Source organism: Podarcis muralis, chromosome 10 (assembly GCF_964188315.1).
Source record: "Podarcis muralis chromosome 10, rPodMur119.hap1.1, whole genome shotgun sequence".
Lineage (NCBI taxonomy): Eukaryota > Metazoa > Chordata > Lepidosauria > Squamata > Lacertidae > Podarcis > Podarcis muralis.
Genome location: NC_135664.1, coordinates 24,645,482 through 24,667,621, shown reverse-complemented (window position 1 = coordinate 24,667,621; position 22,140 = coordinate 24,645,482).

Genomic DNA, 22,140 nt, shown 5'->3' with positions numbered 1-22,140 from the left:
CCCCTTTGCACTGATACAGCATTACAACCACATCACATGAGCATTATTAAAATATTGCCCAGACATCTCCGTAGCATATAGGTGTGTTTACAAATGACAATGCTGTGCCACACACTAATGTCAACACGGCATGATTTCACACTGCCAAATCTTTTCACCCACCCACATTTTTCAGGTAACAAAGAGAAGAGCACAGAAACAATATGTAAAGCCCACTTAGTAAATGCACATTCATCACAGGCTAAGGAATGTCAGCTAGCTAGAGAATGCTGAAAAGGTTTAAGCCAGTACTGGACATCCTTTGCAAGCTCGCTGACTTTCATAGAGGAATAGGGGAGAAAGTTGATTCACTTTGCATTTAAAGGCAAATCTACCTGATTTGCACTTTCAAAAACAATATGCGAACTGAAACACAGCCACGCTTTGAAACTGACTCGTCTCCAAATTTTGCAGTGCTAAGTAATTTGTATAAAAAGGCATATATTAGGGTGAAGTGTGCAGGAAAATGCATTTTATTATGGGAAATTACTTTGCAAAAATGTGAACATTAGGCAAAATTAAGTTCAAAAATTCACAGTTAAAAGCTGATGAATTTTCACGAGGAATTGTTTTTAAAACTGAGAGAAATTGAAACTGAAATTGACAGACTTCTACTTTCATATATGCCAGCCACATATTATGATTTCCACTCCTAGGGTGAAAAAACCTAAACAGAAGCTTGCTCTAACAAAAGAAGAATACTGGGATGAAAATATGCATCAGTAAAAGTATAAAAGGAAAATGGCAAGTGTAAATGGAAACTGGTGCAAGTTTTGATAAAGAAAAATGAAGTTCTAAAGATGTGTTGGTAAATGTCTAGTATCACTGATTAGCTTCTTTATTTTTATCAGACCATTAAGCAGAAACTGAAGGCGGCTTTTACCCTAATATTCTCCAGTTGGCATGCTATGACCTCAAGTTGTTGAATCTCTATCACACTACAATAACCTTTATGGGTGTACATGGGTACAACTAAATAAGTTACTTGTAATATCTTAAGTAGCCTAGTAAAGACTAAACTGCTGTGGCAGATCTTTCACAGTCTGTTTTGCAGTTCCCAAGGGTCTAAGCCATGATCTGAAACGTCCTTCCTGCTAATTTCACTGAGGGTTTTTATATAGCCTAGTAATATATCTGTGCTATTACTTTGGGCTGTGCAGTTTACAAATGAAGCAAGCTGATCACTTTTCTACTGTTCTGATGGTCTCATAGTGTTTGTGCATTTAAATGGATAGTTGAGACACAAGGAAATGCTGCCTTAGTAAATAGGTATAAATCTCAGTATAGATAGTAGCCCTACATATAGTGTCTTGTAGTTGACTCCTGCTCCACTAAATATCTAGCAAATCATGTCCACGCAGAAGCCAGTTGAATTCAGTGGGACTTACTCCCAGGTAAGTAAGGTTAAGATTAAAGCTCTGAATCTTAAAAGCCCATTTCTGCTTGAGTTCACTGGGCCATCTAAAGTAACAATTCACCCCATATCCCAAGAAATGACTAGGGATGTTCAAGGATTTTGTTTGATCTTCATTTTTAAGCAAATCAAGCTGGTTTACAGTTTGTGGGCTGTTATATAGTTCAGAATACAGTTATGCTTTCGTTTTTAAATTCATCTGAATTTCATCATACCATTCTTTGTTTTAAAAAAAGTATTAAAAAGTACCAACCAGAGCTACTATTACGAAAATCCCCTGGGAGAGGGATTAATGGTTAAGCCACTCTGAAAACAGAAGTTCTCTGAGAGGAATAGGTGCCTCCTAACAGCACCCTTAAAAAACTACCATTCCCAGAATACTTTGGCGGAAGCATAACTGTTTAAAGTGGTATTGTAGTGCTTTAAATGTAACATTTGAATGTTTCCTGTTTCTTAGCAACACCTAGTGTAGTATTAGTTCATTAGGAAATAGTTTCCTATGTTTAAACTGGATTTTTAAAAAAGTTTTTCGTGGGGGGCACAGACCTGATATCTGACTCCTATCAGTATGCACCAATTGTCTACTGGGTTTTATTAGATGTCTGTTTAAACATTCAAAAATCATCCACCTAAAAAGAAGCCATTTGTTCACCTTTCAACATCAAAGCGAAAATTCTGGTACTTGCAAATCACTCATTAGTTCATTAAAGAGTATCAACCTGACCAGCCAACATTCCTAAGTCTTTTCCTCAAGAGGTAGTGCATTGGTTTCAGGCTGAAGCCTTGATAGATACAGTCTCTTCACCCTTAATGTGATATAACTGGAATTACACCCCCCCCCAAAAAAAGTTTGCTATTTACATTTGAATTAATGCCTTCCATTTGAAGTTAACGAGCAAGCAAACCTGAAGTTCTATCAAACATTGCATTGATATCAAACCATATTGTAGGCAATCAAAATGACCTTTAACAACCCATTTACCCAGTTGCATCAATAGTTACGCAACCACGTCCCGTTTCAAATGGATTCCTTCACAGCATCTGTCCACAAGGGCAAACAAAAACCTTTCTGTGCGTTCTTTAATTAACTTTGCCTACCTCAGACCCTATTAACATATAAATGAACAATTCATCCTATTATTCCATTAATATAATACGCTGGATAGTATTCATTGGTATAATGAATGAATGAACTTTTGTTCTTTCCACCACAAAATTTAGTAAAAGCAGAGAAGTTTGGAGCCAGCTATTTCGCCATATCCATTTGCCGGTTTACTCTTACATATAGATCCCCACAGATACCTTTCGCTGGTTTTTCCCCTTACTGTATCACCTCTTTGCATCAAATTATTTTATATGCTTAGAGGGAGGTCATTCATGAAGTATTGGCATGCTTATATTTTATATGAATATGGAGAAGTCATTCATGAAGTATGTTGGGTATCAAAGAAGGGGGTGCTAGAAAAGTTATAAGCACATAAAAAGAGCCTTCTAGATCAGGCCAAAGGCCCATCTATTCCAGCATCCCATTCTCACAGTGGTCAAGCCGATGCCTCTGGGAAGCCTGTCAGAGCACTCTCCTCACTTTTGATTCCCAACAACTGATATTCAGAGACATATTGCCTCTGAGAGGTAGTATATAGATATCATGACTAGTAGCCATTGATAGCCTTATTTTCTATGGGTCTTTCAGATCCACTTTCAAAGCCATCAAAATTAGCAGCCATCACCATCTATTGTTGGGGTGATTTTGTCTGTCCTACAACAAAGGGACCCCTGACCGTTAGGTCCAGTCGTGGCCGACTCTGGGGTTGCGGCGCTCATCTCGCTTTATTGGCCGAGGGAGCTGGCGTACAGCTTCTGGGTCATGTGGCCAGCATGACTAAGCCACTTCTGGCGAACCAGAGCAGCGCACGGAAACGCCGTTTCCCTTCCCACCAGAGCGGTATCTATTTACCTACTTGCACTTTGACGTGCTTTCGAACTGCTAGGTTGGCAGGAGCAGGGACCGAGCAACGGGAGCTCAACCCGTTATGGGGATTCGAACCACCGACCTTCTGATCGGCAAGTCCTAGGCTCTGTGGTTTAACCCACAGCGCCACCTGCGTCCCGTCCTACAACAAATGTTCGTTCAAATGTGCCTAACTGTGACAAAGAGGAAGCTGAGTTAGAAAGGTTTGCAGTGCAACATACTTTAGAAATGGTTCTTTAAATACCCTGCAACATTCCTCTGATTAAAATAGGGACGTTCCATCCAATAATAATAATAATAATAATACCCCACCCATCTAATTGGGTTGTTCCAGCCACTTTGGGTGGCTTCCAAAATATATACAAACAATAAAACATTAAACTTTTTTTAAAAAAAACCTCAACAGGGCTGCCTTCAAATGTCTTCCAAAGGTTATATAGTTACTTATTTACTTGGCTTGGGGGTTGTATAGCTCCATACCATCCAACATTTCTCCGATGAAAATGGGGACGTCCTAAGGAAAAGCAGGACATTCCAGGATCAAATCGGAAACCAGGATGGCTTCTGTAAATCCAGGACTGTCCCTGGAAAATAGGGGCACTTGGAGGTTCTGTTTTTATCCTGTTAGCACTCCCTGTTGGCTGTGATGAAATACATTCAAAAACATGTATTTAAATATTAATTTCCATGAATATTTGTAGATAGATAGATGATAGATGATAGATAGATAAATAGATAGATGATAGATAGATGATAGATAGATAGATAGATAGATAGATAGATAGATAGATAGATGATAGATAGATGATAGATAGATAGATAGATAGATAGATAGATAGATAGATAGATGATAGATAGATAGATATAGATAGATAGATGATAGATAGATGATAGATAGACATAGATAGATAGATAGATAGATAGATAGATAGATGATAGATAGATAGATGATAGATAGATAGATAGATAGATAGATAGATAGATAAATAGATAGATGATAGATAGATGATAGATAGATAGATAGATAGATAGATAGATAGATAGATAGATGATAGATAGATAGATGATAGATGATAGATAGATAGATAGATAGATAGATAGATAGATGATAGATAGATAGATAGATAGATGATAGATAGATAGATGATAGATGATAGATGATAGATAGATAGATAGATAGATGATAGATAGATAGATGATAGATAGATAGATAGATAGATAGATAGATGATAGATTAGATAGATTAGATAGATGATAGATGATAGATGATAGATAGATAGATAGATAGATAGATAGATAGATAGATAGATAGATGATAGATAGATAGATATAGATGATAGATAGATGTGGAATTGACTTATGTACGACCACCTATGGAAGTCAGAAATCTATCCTGATGCACTCATCCTGATTCCTTCTCCCACTCCTCCTCTTCTGCATTTCCAGTCCAATTCTCCAGACGAGTGGAGTCCAATCTCAGGATCATGACACTTTATCATTTTAAAGTGACTTTCTTTACATTCATTCCAACTGAGGCTGCAACGGAGACTAAGGATAGCTTTCATCATGAATTAGATGAGCCAGGAGGGTGGGCTTTCTCCCCAAGCATTTAACAATTGCCATTTATTGATTGCTGCCCTCCTTCACTTCTCCACATGAATGATACTCTCTTTCTCCCACAAATCTTCTCTTCCTTCCTGTCCTATGCACATTTACTCAGAAGTAAATCCTTCTGTGTTCAATTAAGTTTATTTCCAGATAGGTATGCATAGGGCTGATCTTTAAGACCTAATCACTCCCCCCACCCCCCATTTTATTTTCAAGTGGAAATTTTCATCATATTGCCATATTTCCTAAATGACATATTTTGCAGATTTTATTTTTTCCCCCGCCTTCTGTCTTCCCTGCCTCTTTCGCTTATATTGTAATTCTTTAGGCAACTGTGTGTCTCCTTTTTAATTTCTGTGAACTGCTTAATTTATTTTAAGCACTTTACAAACAGTAATACAATTATTATTATGTAATGCACCAAGGCATAATTCAATTATTTGCTACAGGGACATAAACAGTTAGTGCTTTGAATTAAGTCTGCTTTTTATATTCACTTTTTGGCATGGAAATCCTTCACAATTTATTTTCTCTCGCTGTTTTCCCCCCACAGGAGCATTTATTCTGAAAGGAGCCCAGGTGTTACGAGGAGGTCTGGGATCTACTGAGCCCTGGATTTGACAGTTTTGTATCAGACAGTATGGGCCATTTGCAGAAAAAACTATCACTATGGAAAAATGTAGAAATCACCTTGGGATGATCCTACCACAGGGGTAAGGAACCTCTGGCCTGTGAATACTTCCAATTTGGCCCATAAGGCCATTTCCCCACAAAATCAAACCCTGTGGGGAGTTGGCATGTGCAACCAACCTGACCAGGATTAAACTCCCTGCTCATCAACTAATGAACAGGGGGTTAAATCCTGCTCAGATTGGCAGGATTCAGCGCGAACTCTTTCCTGGTCAGGAACCCCCTGCTCAAATGAATCCCCCCGTCAGTTTCGTCAACATTGTGCTCTCCATGACATGCTTTGACGTCCCGACTTTGGGACTTCAAGGCACCAAATCACCTTACATCATTGTGAAGTCAGGTGATTGACAGATGAGTGGCCCCAACCCCTGTCAAATCTGGTCTGTGAGGCCGATCCTGATAATCCTGCCTCACCATGTCAAAAAAAGAGAAAACATCAACTGCAGTTCCAGATTTTGGGCAGTGTGGGCAGTTTCCCCAAGGAGGGCGCCAAGCCAAGGGGGCACAATATAACAACAACAACAACAATTATAATAGCCTATAATTATACAGATACCTACTCAAAGCTGGGGTAGGTGGGATTTTGTCCTCACTCAGGTACAGTGGTACCTCCGGTTAAGTACTTAATTCGTTCCGGAGGTCCGTTCTTAACCTGAAACTGTTCTTAACCTGAAGCATCACTTTAGCTAATGGGGCCTCCTGCTGCTGCCGTGCTGCCGGAGCAAGATTTCTGTTCTCACCCTGAAGCAAACTTCTTAACCTGAGGTAATTTTTCTGGGTTAGTGGAGTCTGTAACCTGAAGCGTATGTAACCTGAAGCGTATGTAACTGGAGGTACCACTGCATTACCAAAGTCCGCCCCTGCCAATTGGGCTTAGGAAGGAATTATGCTGTCATTCATCCTAGGTAGCTTGCCCTCACTTCTTTTGAAGGCTGTTTTTCTCTTCATAAAATCATGGAGTTGGTGGTCATGACTTCATATGCGGTCCTAAATATTATCCAGAATTCTTTTAAACTTTAATGCGACCAATGAGGAGTGAAGGAGATGCAAAGATATTATAATTTATTGGCAAAATGTGTGCCCAGCAATCATATAAAGGACCTCAACAATAAAAAAAAAAAACATAGCAGAGCAGTAAAAATTACAACAATGGGGGGGACGGACAAGATTTAGACCAAATTTCAAAAGGACTGGGGAAATTAAAAAATAGTTTTCTCCTTGTCCAAGAGAGTGAAGAGAGTCAGCACCTTGGGGCATAAAAGTGGGCCTACCAATGGATTCTTCTAGAAGTATGTGGGAACCACAACCAAAAATGCCACCTCCCTGCCATTCTTATTCTAAATGGATCTTCCAAACTGATTTGCCTCCCTCCCAGCCCCTCACTTAGTGAAGCTAAGATGACAGAAAAAATGAAGAGACAAGAGGCAATGCTCAGGAGCATAGTTACTGATAAATAATTACAACAAGGACGTTATAATTATTTAATTAAAATCTCTGCATGGGGAGAGATTATGAGTCATTTGTACTCGTAGTCTCATTTAGATGGTACTAGTCATTAAGCAATTTTGCAGCAGTCAGCAAATCAGGGTCCATGCAGCTCTTGCCTTGTTTTTTCCAAACCCCTTCGATCAGCAGAATTGTTGCCCTCACGGTATAACGCTGCCAGGGAACAAAGTGTGGCACTCGGTAATAAAATAATTACAAGGCAGTTTGGGGTTTTTAAAACCAAATTTGTACTTTTAATTAAAAACCGTCATACAAATAGCAGCAAATGATTATACATCTGGGCTTCTATGTGATGATCTTAAAGGTTGGAGCTTTCTTTTTCTCTTTTTCTTTTTCGCTTACTGATGAAAAATGTAAATGCTTCCATCGGGATGCAATGGGGAAACTTGTAAAATCAACATGTGGGTCACAATCACCAAAGAGGTGTGCAAAATTCATAGAGTTCTGGTTTAAGGTTAGAGAGGGTCTTTTGCTAGGATGCTGTTGGTTGGACCATTTTTTGCAAGCCTAGGGTAGCCCAGATTGGCTCTGCAGTTGCATTTGCACTATGCCGACCTTGACACCACCTCACAGCAATTCCTCCCAGTTAACCACAGCAATTCCAGTGCCGAGAGGTCAGGTAAGTCCTCCACACACACCATCCCACTGTCCACTACTACTCAGAGGGCAGGTCAGCAGGCAGTTGGAAGTTTCTGAACCCTTTTCAAAGGCAGCCCACTTAGAGCACGTTACAGTAACCCAAATGAGATTTAACCAAGGCGTGCATCACTGTGGCCAAATTAGACACCTCAAGGAATGGGAGCTCTTGCTTTAATTGTGCAGATGCACTCCTGGCTGTGGAACTAGTGGAGTGTGCAGTTAGTTTAATTGGACAGGGTAACTTAAAATGTCATAAGGTAAGCAAATGCAAGCCCTGCTTCACCAAGTTAGAGTAGCAGAAGAAACCCTCCTTCCCCAATGTAAGTGAGTGAAAGGATATAAACAGAGCATTGGTAGGTGCCGTGTCTTTTGTCCTGGTTAATACACCTTCAGTGCCCTTCTAACATCCAAAAAATATCATGCCTTTTCCAGAGGATGGGAACGATTTGGGTAGAAATTTGGAAGTACATGTTCCTGTTTAGTATGAAAAGGAGACAAGACTTTTGGTATGATGGAAGGGTCTGTTCTTAGCGCCACCCTATCTTCATGGAAGGTGCATAAATATTTGGCCGTGGATAACACAGCCAGTTCAGACACTCAACAAACTGAAGTTACAGCAACCAGGAACAAAATTATATCTTCAGAGAGACATCCTCCAGGAGTTCAAATGGAGGTTTCTGCAATGCTGACATAACTTTGTGCTGGTCCCATGAGCATGCCAAAACTGCAAGCCTGTGTCTCCAGGGGAGTATTACCCCATCCAGCACAGGCCGTATCCCTATTCCCTGTTCCACCTTCCAATTGACCTGGAGTACCTCTGCCTTGTCCGGATTAAGTTTCTATTTGCTCAGCCTCATCCAATCCATTACTGATGACATCCACCAGTTTAGAACAGAGGCAGCTTCCTTGAATTTAGGTGGAAAGGAGAAATAGAGCTGGGTATCATCAGTACACTGGTGACACCAAGCCCTGAAACCCCAGATGACCTCTCCCTGCGGTTTCATGTAAGTGTTAAATAGCATTGGGGACAGGACAGAAGCCTGAGGGACCCCACATAGGCGAAGTGCCAAGGTGACAAACAGGAGTCCCACCTTCTGGATTCACCCCTCCAGGAAGCAACAGAGCCACTGTAAAACAGTGCCGCCAATCCCTATCTCAGCAAGGAAGATCAGAAGGAGACCATGGTCAATAGTATCGAAAGTTGCTGAGGGATCAAGCTGAACCAACAGTTACCCAGTTTCCAGCCATCCAGCAAGCCAATCAAAGCCATCTCTGCTTTCACCAGGCCAGAACACAAATTGAAATGCATCTAGATAATCCATCTCCTCCAGAAACCTCTGGAGCTGAGAGGCCACCTCATACTCTAATACCTTGCCCCAAAATGGGATATTGGAAACTCTGCTGGCATCGTAATGGGCATAAAATGCTTTTTTTAAAAAAACAAAAAACCCACACCACGTTGCTACTTTTTTTAATAGTCTGGAAAGGACCTTAAAGTCTCCTCAGTGGAGACAGTGAACTTCTGCTGGTCCGGCCTATCAAGACAAGAACAGGTGGCCGCCCTTCCTCCACTGTGCAGTTCTCACACGCTTTGAGTCCTTACTTGGAAGTAAACAAACCATATTAATCCTCATCAACAAGACACCCATATATCACGGTAGCAGATGCCAGCTTGTTATCCTTTCTCCAACATGCCTTCTGGTGCTGCCAAGAAGCAGCTCTAGGGACCTCAACGCATCGATGCAGCATGCCTAGTTTCCTGCTTAGCCTTATGTTGTAAATCTTCTAATGAATCAAATCCATTTCACCACTGCTAGCCCAAAGCTTCTCTTGAAGTTTAAGGATGCTTTTTTGAAAGAATTGTTTTGCTGGGCTGCTTCAGGATGAATATAAATACAGTATATCATGAAGCAGAGGAGAATGGATGGAAAAGGTTCCTATCACTGAGCTGGTGAGTTGAGTTGTGATTATGTAACAGCCCAATCTAGAACTACTACAGAAGAAATGAGAGAGGGAGTTAGGGATTGTATGAGCAATGGGAGGGGGGGGACAATATTTGTATTACAAATCCAATCCCAAACCTGACCTTAAGGATACACCTCATCCAAAAATATTTTAAGGGATAACAACCTGTAAGAACAATTTATCCTAGGACATGAAACCATAAACCATGCTTCCTTATTCCCAAGGCAACATTATTTGCTTGGATTCTTCCCCAGAGAGGTATAATTAAAAGGAAATCATTTCCCCCCCATTTCTAAAGTTTCTCTGTTTGGTGTCATGAAAAATCAATTGATACGTTTCCTCAACATTCAGCCTTTAGAATCCGCACAGGTATTTGTACATGCCAAAATTCTCAATGTGTACCTTTGGCCTATATGAGATTTACTTCTGATATAATCCTGGTTGTATATTATGTGAAGGCTTGACATATTTGGAGAAGCTGAACTGGGAAAGGTCAGCACATGAAAGGTGGGTTTTAATAATCAACAGGTGAACTGAATTCCTATCACTTTCTGGCCCAGATCTTCCCACTTTAATAGACCAGTTCTTTTCTCTATTACAGTCGGGAGGGGGAAACCCTAAAGATTTCTAGGTTCTCAAAACGATGATGCACAGCTATGCCAATTTGTGGGAAACATGCCAATTAAGCATTTTGTGCAGAATTGCTCGCCTTCCCACCCTTATTGTAGAAGTTGGATCTTATGGTCACCACAGTTCTATTTGTGTTTGTAGAATCTTAGGATTCTTAGCACGTAATTCCCAAGCCACTGCTTGAAGATGTAATATTTTTCCCCAAGCTGCTTATTTGTGTCAGAATAACTAACTTGTCTTTCTCCTGGTAGGGCTGCATTGCAAACTGCCTTCTTAATTATCAGGCCACAGAAATGAGCAGACCATTCCAGGGTACCTTGAAGGAGCAATTTCAATCAAGGTTTCCAGCCTAACTCCAAGGAGTAACTACTACAATCTGAACTGTCAACTCCATCTTCCTCCTGCATGAAAACACACACACACACACACACACACACACACACACACACACACAATAAAATCTTTTAATAAAAGCAATAAAACAACTCAAGGGACCATTGTTATCATGAGCTAATCAGCCCCTTAGGGAATTAGAGGCACTTAGCTGCAGCTTGTGCCTCAGCACCTGAGGGGCTGTGATAATTTCATGATAACCAACAAGGCATGACAGACTGGGAGGTTAATTAGATAATATTCAAACTTGGTAATGTTGAGTTTGAAGATTTCTTTTGAAGTTGTGTAGGGAAAGATCAGCTTATAAAACAGCTGTGGGATATCACCACACAGTAGATAATTAACACTGCCTACAAGCTATGCAAGGTTCAGAGTAACTAAAGGGGGAAAATAATAAAGTTAGAATAGCACGCCCCGAGGCACTTCTTTGACAATGCCTAATTTTGATGAGTTCGCCTCATGGAATCTTTACTCAGTTTGTTTAATTTCGTTTAGTAACAAATCAATAATTGACCAAAGTCTATGAATGGAAATTCTTATACTCCACGGTTTTAAAATAGTTTTTACATGACTATAAACAGAGTGTTGGTGATTTATGAAACAGGACCACTGTTCATAAAGGCTGTGGTGAGTGCAGTTATTTAACACAACAACTGCGACAGATCAGAAAGGGGGAAAACTTCTTACTGGCAGCCACATAAGCACTCCCCAGAAAAGGATCCTGATAGGCTGCCATCACAGGCTAAACCTAACCTGTAAAACCTCAAGGCTGTCTGATTATTTGGAAGGATTGCTAAATCCGAATGGCAAGGAATCCTTTTAATCTCAGCTCTAGAAAAATTAAACAGCACAGAGCTCTGGCAAACTCAAAAACATGCTCACTATTTTGTGACATTTTTGTTGGTCCTTTAAAAAAAAAAGCCATTGCCGGACTGTGGATTTTGGAATATAACAGGCATAGGCAAACGCGGCCCTCCAGATGTTTTGGAACTACAGCTCCCATCATCCGTGACTACTGGTCCTGTTAGCTAGGGATGGTGGGAGTTGTAGTCCCAAAACATCTGGAGGGTCGAGTTTGCCTATGCCTGTTATATAAGGAAGCTATAATATTCAATATGATTATAGTTGAATGTTAGCTTTAAAAAATGGCAACACATTTCCATTATTGCACTAATAATACTAGAATATAATTCAATCTGTTATAAATTACCTTATTTGACGTTGTTGTATTTTCCATAACAGAAGTTGTGTCATTTCTTATTAAAATGTCCCCCCCCCCTTTATTACCAAGTGAGGGACAGGAAGCACCATTTAGTAAAATCTCCTCCTTTTATTGGTTCTTAAGTGGGGTTCTGTGTGGATGTGGTTCGGAAACTTTCATTGCAGCATTTCAGGTGCTCAGCCTGTTGCAGGTGTTTTAAAGATCATGCCCACAGGCTCCTTAGATGCCACACTTCTAGGATAACAGGGGACTATAGGAAGCTGCCTTATACCACTCAGACAAATGGTCCATCTCGATTAGTATTGTGGGATGTAATCCACTGGGAGCAGTCAAATACAACATTCCTTGTTTTGCTAGAGTGGACATGCAAGGGAATGTTTGGTCCAGCCAGTCGAAACTTCCTGTTCCTCCTGGCCTGAAGCATCCTTCCTTGCATGTGACTAGTGGGTGGGCATGACCTTTCCATATCTGGTAAAATGCCAAGGCATGCTGCCACTCTCTCTCTCTTTTCCATCTTCCTTTCGTCCTGCGAACTTCTCGGACTACTAACTGCAGTCATTAGGTCAACCCACATAAGGGGTAAATCTGTTTGTATCTGATCGTAACTTCAAGCCTTAAGCCTGCCTTCAGGGATCACACTGTGCTCTGCCTGATCATGAGTAAACTTTCTTTTTATTGCTTATGAATAAGACTGTGGTGTCTTTATTCTTTTAGGAGGGATTCAAGGGGTCTTACCAGGAAAATATTAGAACACATTTCAATCTGGACAAGCCAGATTGAATTGTGTATTGTCTTAAGAAACTCACACGAGTTTGCAACTAGTTTTCTGCTGTGAAAAGGGGAATGCACTCTGCTAAGTAAAGAAACTTGCTAGCACAAGTTAGGAAGGATATTAATAAACAATATATCCTCTCCTGCCACCCTGAACATTCCCACAAGTATTGTCTCTGTTGATTGGCAGAGGCTCTTCAGGGTTTTAGGCTGGTGTCTCTTCCACCCTTTCTTGGAGATGCCAGGGAGGACCTCAGGGGCCTTCTGCAGCAAGGCAGATAGTTTCCCAATGAAATATGGCCCTTCTTATCCAATATCCTCTCATCCAGCCACCTGTGTCTTCACCTGACTTGGCAGCATCTCTTCACTGTGTTATACCAGCAGTGGCAGAGCAACATTTTTTGGACCCTGAAGCTTGAACTGTGCTACTGACTCACAAACTTCAGGATTGTCAAAATAGATACCACCGAAAATTAATGAATTGGAGTCATGCGACTCAAACTGGGTCTACTGGACCCATTTTTAAAAGCAATGTGGACTAAGGTTGTTTCTGTGGCCCTTTGGGATTTGGGGCCCTGAAGCTTAAGCTTCATTAGTTTCATAGTAGATTCATCCCTGTATATGAGGTGCTCCTCAGGAGCCAGGACTTCAATGTCCAGAACATTTCTTATCCACTCCACGAACAAGAAATAGAATGAAGAGAAAACAGAGCATGTCCTTGCCATTTAGTCACTTCATCTAACTAGATGCTGCTTCCTTTTTCTCTGGCAGGGTTCCTATGCCCATAACATATGCCAAGATGGTATAAATTCATCAGATGATGCTTTTAGCAAGTGCACCTAGTTATGCAAGTTGCTGAAATGTCCTTTTCTACAGGCCTATCAAAGGAGCACATGCAGAAATACACTGTCTGTCTGTATTTCCCCCAAATCAATCTTTAAGTCATTTCAGGTTCTTTAGTCTGGTTATCACACCACCACCAGAATATCCAGCCCAAAATCAATTCCATAACAACTAATGGGAACAACTGGGAAAAGACTACTTTTATACAATCTGCTTTTAGAAAGAAAAATATGAGGTACATTTTCTTCGCTTGAATAAGTCAATGAGAACACTTTGGGATTCCACATATTTTATTCTCCTACTCAAGTGCAAAAAAAGAGAAAAGAATGGAATTTTGTATTAGTTGCAAACTTCAGCATTCTGAGTAGCTTAGCTATCTTAAAAAGGAAGAAACAACTTTTTAGTTCTCATGGCTATCGATATTAGGATGGGTGAGTGGGACATAGGATATAGAGAAGGGGGGGGGTCATTCAATTTGGATTTCGGTGCAAATGTATCCAATTTGCACTTCCTAAACCAATATGCAAACCAAAACAGCTTTCCGTTGAAATTCACAATTCTCCAAATTTTGCATTGCAGTTCTGCAACAAAATAATACAGTCATACTTCTTGTTACGTTTGCTTCAGGTTAAATCTTTTCAGGTTGCGTCCCGCGGCGACCCGGAAGTACCGGAAAAGGTTACTTCCGGGTTTCGCGGCTTGCGCATGCTCAGACGCTCAAAATGATGTCACTCGCATGCGCAGAAGTGGTGAATCATGACCTGCGCATGCGCAGACGTGGGTTGCGTTCTGCTCATGTTGCGAACGGGGCTCTGGAACGGATCCTGTTCACAACCAGAGGTACCACTGTACATAGAAATATGAGTATATTAGTTAATGTGAATGCAAAAATCTGTATCTTGGTGATCATAACATATAAAACTGCATTCTGTTATGGGGAAATTGCTGGCAAAATGGATAGGCTAAGTGAAAATTGTATTAATATATATATATAAGGACTTTCTTTGAAAGGAAAAAAATCAAAAACATTCAGAAATGGTGTAAAGTGAAGATTGGCGAAAAAATGAGAAATGGAGAGAAACCAAAATTCACAAATTCATCAATCCCTAGGTATCCCATGGTGAGGGGTGGGATTTCAGTGGCAAGTGTGGCTTCCTCCCATTGCCATGACTGGCAGAAGTAAAATAAATTTTGCAAAAATGTAAATATATGCAAATATGCTTAATTAGTATTCTTGTAATGTAGCTTCTCTCAACACAGAACCTGTATCACTTTTGTGATACTTGCTGATTTCCTCTTCTGGAGCACCAGGGTTTGCCAAAATAGCAGTTGGCTGGCACAGACTAATATCCTGTTTAAGGCTGTGATTCAATGTGAACCCTAGCAAGTAAATCCCATTGAGATTGGTAGGACTTACACCTGAATAAACATGCTCATGACTGAATTGCAAATTTTCTGGCATTATGCTTGGGATGGACGGGTTGGGCCCATAATCATGCATACCCTCCAGCTCATATATTTAGAGCTGGGAAGGCATTTTGTATCAGAATTACAAACCTGAATCATCTACAGCTATTTCCTTTGGAGGCCATTGTTTCCAAATTCTGGGGCACCGAGCTCTGGATTGCCTGAACTTGTTTATGGAAAATCCTTCCCATCCTTTTGCAACCTGTGATTGTTGATCACAGACACAGAGAACGGCAGTACTGTCCTAAGCCTAAGATGGCTGCCTAAACTTGATCCACATTTACGTTCTCCCCAGGCTCCACTGACAGACCATGTGCAGCCTAAGTGCCATGTCAAGATTCTGGGGGTAAGGAAAGATTTGGAGTGAGAGAAGGTTCACAGCAAGATTCAAAAGCCCCATATCCGCTATCTTTGCCTAAGAGTTAAACTTGCTTAAGCACATTGAAATCAATGGACTCAAGTGTGCCTAACTCTGTGTTGGATTTTCTCCATTCAGAATTCAGTTGCAAAAAAAAGCAGTGTGTTTCAAGCATGTAGTTATTTTTCTATACCTTCAAATAACTTGGGTTTGTAAAGTCCGAAACAAATCCATTAGAGCCAGTGGAGCACTGCCACACAAATTTGCCTGCCTTAAAAAAAACCCATTAACTTATTGACAACAACAAAGTGTAAACATAGCGAAAAGAAAAGAAACGGCCTGTTTTCTTATTTACAACATGTCAGGAGCTGGTTCTGCCTCTCATACTATTGGTCCCCCTGCCTTCTGATTTGCCAACAGGCACCAGCCACCACAGGGTTTGTGGGGGTATCTCCTTCCTGTTCTCACCCAAGGTCACCTCTGATATAGAGCCATGGAAGATCAGATGACTTCCTGAGACTGCAATCCCACTAAGCTGTGTGAGTAAGCTCCACCGAGCTCTATTGGACATCAATTCTGTGTCAACAAGTATAGACAGGACGGCGTGTTGTAATGTTGTTAGTATCACAATACAATTAGTACCAATGGGCTTTAAGAACATACAAAGAGCCATGTTGGATCAGTCCCACATTTGGCTCATCACAGTGGCCAAGGAGATACTCTTGAGAAGCCCACAGGCAAGACGTGAACACAATAGTTGTCTTTGCTGTTGTCCCCCAGCAAGTGGCTTACAGAGGAGTGCTGCAGCTGATTCTAGAAGTAGCGTATATTGTAGCAGTAGCAGCTGGTGGGGCACTGTCCTAGCACCTCAACACAATACGATACACTACGATAATCTTTATTGTCATTGTCCCATACAAAACAACAACATTGAAAAAAAAATCTACATCAGACATTCGAAAACCAACAAGCCTGCTATCCCAGCTATCCCAGTCTGGTTAGCCCCCTAAAAACTCTGATACCCCATAATTAAATACAATATATTCCCATAGAGACTACCTTACACTGCATTTAAAACCAAAATCGCATTTGGGTAGAAACTGTTTCTCAGGCGGCTAGTCCTAGTCTTTATAACCCTGTACTTTCTTCCAGAAGGCAGAAGCTGAAAGAGATCATTTCCGGGGTGCCTACTATCCAGCACTATCTCTGCCGCTTTCTTATGGCACCTGGAAGCAGAGATTTGATCCAAGGTGGGAAGAGTGCACCCAATTATTCTCTCCGCAGTCTTTACAACCCTGGACAGCATTGTTTTTCCCCTGACCATGCAGCTCCCAAACCACACACACAGACCATAAGTTAATACACTCTCAACAGTACAATGGTAAAATGCCATCAACAGGTCCTTTGAAATATTATTTTTCCGGAGGATTCTCAGAAAATATAACCTCTGCTGGTGCCAGAGGCAGTTTTAGTATAGTGGGTGGTGCTGTGGTCTAAACCACTGAGCCTTTTGGGCTTGCCGATCAGAAGATTGGTGGTTCAAAACCCTGCGACAGGGTGAGCTCCCATTGCTCTGTCCCAGCTCTTGTCAACCTAGCAGTTCGAAAGCACACCAGTGCAAGTAGATAAATAGGTACAGCTGCAGTGGGAAGGTAAGCGGCATTTCTGTGCACTCTGGCTTCCATCATGGTGTCCCATTGCATGAGAAGTGGTTTAGTCATGCTGGCCACATGACCCGGAAAGCTGTCTGTGGACAAACACTGGCTCTCTCGGTCTGAAAGCGAGATGAGTGCCGCAACCCCATAGTCGCCTTTGACTGGACTTAACTGTCCAGGGGTCCTTTATCTCTTTTTTTTAGTATAGTGTGACCGGTTTAACTGCACTGGGCACCAGCACCGCAGGGGACACCACAACACTGATTTAAAATGGATCATGAGAGGAGGGAGGGGGCACCAAATTTTAGCATGACACAGGGTACTGCTGAAATTTGAGAACCCAAAACCCACCACTGCTGTCGCTTACCAAGAAGGGAGGGGAGCTTGGCCTAGTGTGGGACATGGCGGTGGGGGTGTCAGACTGGGTCCACCACCATGCACCTCACTGGGCCAAGCTCTCTGTTTCTCTCCTCGCTCCTCTGCCTCTCAGAAAGCACCAGTAACGTGCTGTGTTGGGAAGCCGGAAGAACAACAGTCTCTCACCTGTGCAACCTCACCAGCTGCTACAGTATAGTATCCATTGTTAACCTTATCCCTTATCCTCCATTAATTTTATTGCTAGGTATAAATTGTTGTCAAAATGGCACACCCAGGTGGTACTACTGGCCACATTTGTTATGTTACTTTTGACGTGACTGGGGTTTGGTAATCCCCCAAAACTTTCTGTTTGGCATCTATAAGGGATTACTTTCTCAGGCTGTGGTTTGTCAATTCTGAGTGCCCTTCTTAATCCTCCTCAAGAAAGATTTTAGAGTTAAGGTAGCCCAAGACAATTTTTTTAAAAAATAAAAAGTAGGTGTTGAAGAAGATTGGAATGGATTTTTAAAATGGTGCAATATGCTGTTTCTTTTCCCATTCTTGACTGTCAGCTAAAGCCAGCTTATCAGTTTTCTGTTTCATAATAGTAAATTCATACATATTTTTAATTTATAAAATACCTCAGAAACTCTGAGGCTATCTAAGCTCCTAGTGCAACTTGGAAAATGTTCCTGTATCAAAATATACGGCATGTCAATCAACACAATCTACATGAAATGCTAAACAAAAACTTGTGTCATTTAATTTTACTGGGAAGGAAACCAAGCTGTTTAATGCTGTTACTGCCCTTACTGGATGGATAATCCTGTTTATGCTAAAAACACTCCATCCTAAATACCTGCCACACACACGGCTGACATAAAACTGATAAGACCTTTCAAGATGTCACTACAAAGAGCAGTAGGAATTTCTGTCACACAAAAAACGAAAAAGAAAACCTGAGGGTTCCAGATACTTTTAAGCAAACTACTGAATAAATAATATAGCACACTTTGTAAAGAAGTTGGTGAGGGCTGCTTTAAGTATCTGTCTTGATAAGGTCTTCATCTTACAATGAGCCACTAGATGGCACCTTATATTTGGCAAGCATATCTGTTTAGAAGGTTACATTCTTCAGCTTATTATAGCAGCTGATTGTCTCTGACTGATCCAAATTAATGTCACTTCATACTTTCCTCAGTCAGGTATCCTCGCTTATCATTAACAATTATTTCTAGCAAATTTAATTGCACCGAGAGGCCATGGTAATTGGACTCTGTTACCTCAGGTCACTGTTGTCGCTGGTACTTTCAGGAGTCTCCCCGGTGTACAAGGGTCTCACCTTTCTGGTTCTATAGGTTTCTACACTCCCTTGCCTATGCATTACTTCTCTATAAATGCAGATGGGTGCTGATACATTTGGGTAGGTGGACCCACCTTTCTGGATTGTGCTCACTTAGGCAGCCAGGTGAAAAAGAAGACAGGTCTCCAGCATCTTTTAATAGTTGTGTAGAAGAGGGGATTTCAGCAAGTGTTGCTATCAAAGGTGTATGCGCTCTGCCACCCTGTTTGTATCTGGCCAACCTACCTGCTTCGGGGTTCCCAAGAGTTATGCAGTTGGCGAATGGATAGAACAGAACAATAGGCCTAGGGTCTGATCTAGGGAAACTCCTCTTAGTACCTCACTAGGGCTATATGGCGGCAGAATGTAGAGTTGCTTACCAGGGCTGTTAATTCCAACAGATTTCTCTGCTTTTTTTTCAGGCTGGGTCTGCCCTTCATTTTGCTTGTGGTCATTCCACAGTTTAGAGGGCCTGCCCCAGATGCCCATGGACAATAGACAAATAAACTTGTTCCATCCTTTATATGATTCTAAAGCTCTCCCATTAGTTTTATGATTTTTTTTAAGCCTGAACTCAGGAAGTCTTAGCAGCAAACTTGTAGACCATTAGGGCATATATGGCTTGGCAGAATCTGTACGGCCCAATGTGACTATTCTCAAAATGCAATTTTATTGGACTGAAAACATTCCTTGGCTAAATGCATTGTTTCATATGTACTCCAAAAGGGCAGTCCAAAATAAGGAGCAGAATTAAATCAAAGTTCTCTCCCATTCCATCGCCACCACACATTAATAGCTTACCTTGGATCAAAATTAATAAATCCAACCTGCCCTGCAGTTTGATCTGAAATGTGAACCCAGATGAGCACCATCCATATTGGAAACCAACTTATATGTGACCAGACAATGGGTCAATCTGTCCTAGTATTTTCCTCTTGGGTTGGCAGCAGTTCTTAGGCAGACACTGATGCTGGGAAAGATGGAGGGCACAAGGAGAAGGGGGCGACAGAGGACGAGATGGTTGGATAGTGTTTTCGAGGTTACCAGCATGAGTTTGACCAAACTGCGGGAGGTAGTGGAGGACAGAGGTGCCTGGCGTGCTCTGGTCCATGGGGTCACGAAGAGTCGGACACGACTAAGCGACTAAACAACAACAACTTAGGCAGAGGGTCTTTCCCATCATCTGTTGCTACCAGATCCTTTTTATTGAGATGCCAGGAATGTTTTCCTTTCACCAACTTTTTAGCTAAATGTATACCTAGATTCCATGTCCTCACCCCCAAATCCCTGCTGTGCACCTGGCTTTGCCCACATGTCTGCAATGGGCTCTGCTGCCTCAGCCCAGAACGGTGCTCCCCCAAACCCCACCTAGCTACTAAAATACTTCCTTTCACAAGCTGGCAGCCCTAGCGATGATACCCTTTGTGTTTAGCTGAGCAAGCCTCCTGCTGCCACCTCCATGATTGCTCCCACATTCCTCACAGGAACATATCAAAACTTTTACTTGTGTATTTCAGTTTCTTTGCATATTTTCAAAACATGGTGATAACAAGCAAGAAAGATTTAATGAACCCCTCTCTCGAAATGAGTCAATTTTTTTAGCCTGTTCCTTCCTCTGAAACCACGTGGTTTGGTTTCTCCTGCCCAACTTAGTGGAAGCAGGCAGAGGGCAGAGAGTGCAAATTGCTTCCCACTGAAGTCACCTGCAGAGGAGCCATTGACTTTAATGAAATCAGATTGCATCCAGACTATGCCGATGCCTTTGTTTGCCTGCTAGGAGTCGATCAACAGGTTCTGTAGGCATTAAACCAAGTCCCTCCACATATTGCTCATGAACTTGATAATGTATCTTGTGTATTAAACTTGTTTATTGTTTAATGCGCCTCTCTAGCTGCCTTTTAGCTAGTTTTGGGCTTTTGTGTGTAGCGAAACCACCTATCGCAAAACAAATGATTGATTTCATGCACTCAGATGCAGAAGTTGGTAGCATAGGGCTCCTTTCACAAGTGACACTGTAAGTACCTTTTTTTTTTTTTTTTACTGTTCCAGTGTGTTTTCTGAAACTGAATAAGATTAATGTGATACTTTATGTATGAAAGGACCATTAATTGAAACATCATTTCCTATGGGGGCATTAAAACATCCTTAATTAAAGTAGTCCATTAAACTGCTACAAGGACACTTCCCTTGACACACACATTGCTATTAACAGTTTCCCACCCTTTCCCAAAGGGGTTCAAGAAATCACCAAAAGTTGGCATTTCCCCTACTTGTGAGAATATTGACACCATATGTAACACTTCATCCCTCATTTTGGTTTACCTTTTTCTTCTCCTTTGCCTTGTTGACTCTTCAAGTTTCCCCTGTCCCTCGCAAACAATGGACCCCACTGTCAAAGTTGGCAGTTAAACCCATCTCATGGGCAGCTCTGTGCACACAGCCGCCTGTCAACCAGCCTACATGTGTATCTCTTGTCTGCCTTGTATTTGCACTGCCTGTGGCCTGTTAACACAAGGCAACAGACTGGATGGCCAGACCAAAGGCCCATCTAGTCGAGCATTCTGCTTCTCACGATGCCTCTGAGAAGTCCACAAGCAGGACATGAGACCAGCATCCTTCTCCTGCTGTTGTTCCTGCCTTTGTGTAAAGGTAAAGGGACCCCTGACCATTAGGTCCAGTCGCGGACAACTCTGGGGTTGCGGTGCTCATCTCGCTTTATTGGCCGAGGGAGCCGGCATACAGCTTCCGGGTCATGTGGCCAGCATGACTAAGCCGCTTCTGGCAAACCAACGCACAGAAACGCCATTTACCTTCCCGCCGGAGTGGTACCTATTTATCTACTTGAACTTCGTGCTTTCGAACTGCTAGGTTGGCAGGAGCAGGGACCGAGCAACAGGAGCTCACCCCGTCATGGGGATTCGAACCGCCGACCTTCTGATTGGCAAGCCCTAGGCTCTGTGGTTTAGACCACAGCACCACCCATGAGTTTTATTTATTATTATTATTTATAAATGATAAATGGGAAAGAGGTAAATGGTAGCTCAAGGATTAGGTGGAGGCATTCGCTGTCTCATTATACATGAAAGCATTTGATGAAATTAAGGCATTTGGAACAGCAATAATAAAGCAATTAATTCCTGCAACTCTTTGAGGTTGGATATTACTGAAGCAAATAGTTCTTGGCATGATTCAGACCAGTACTGCTGACTTAAGGAATAATGGAGGGTTAGGGAGGATACCAATTACGGGGACTATCAATATTCATGCTT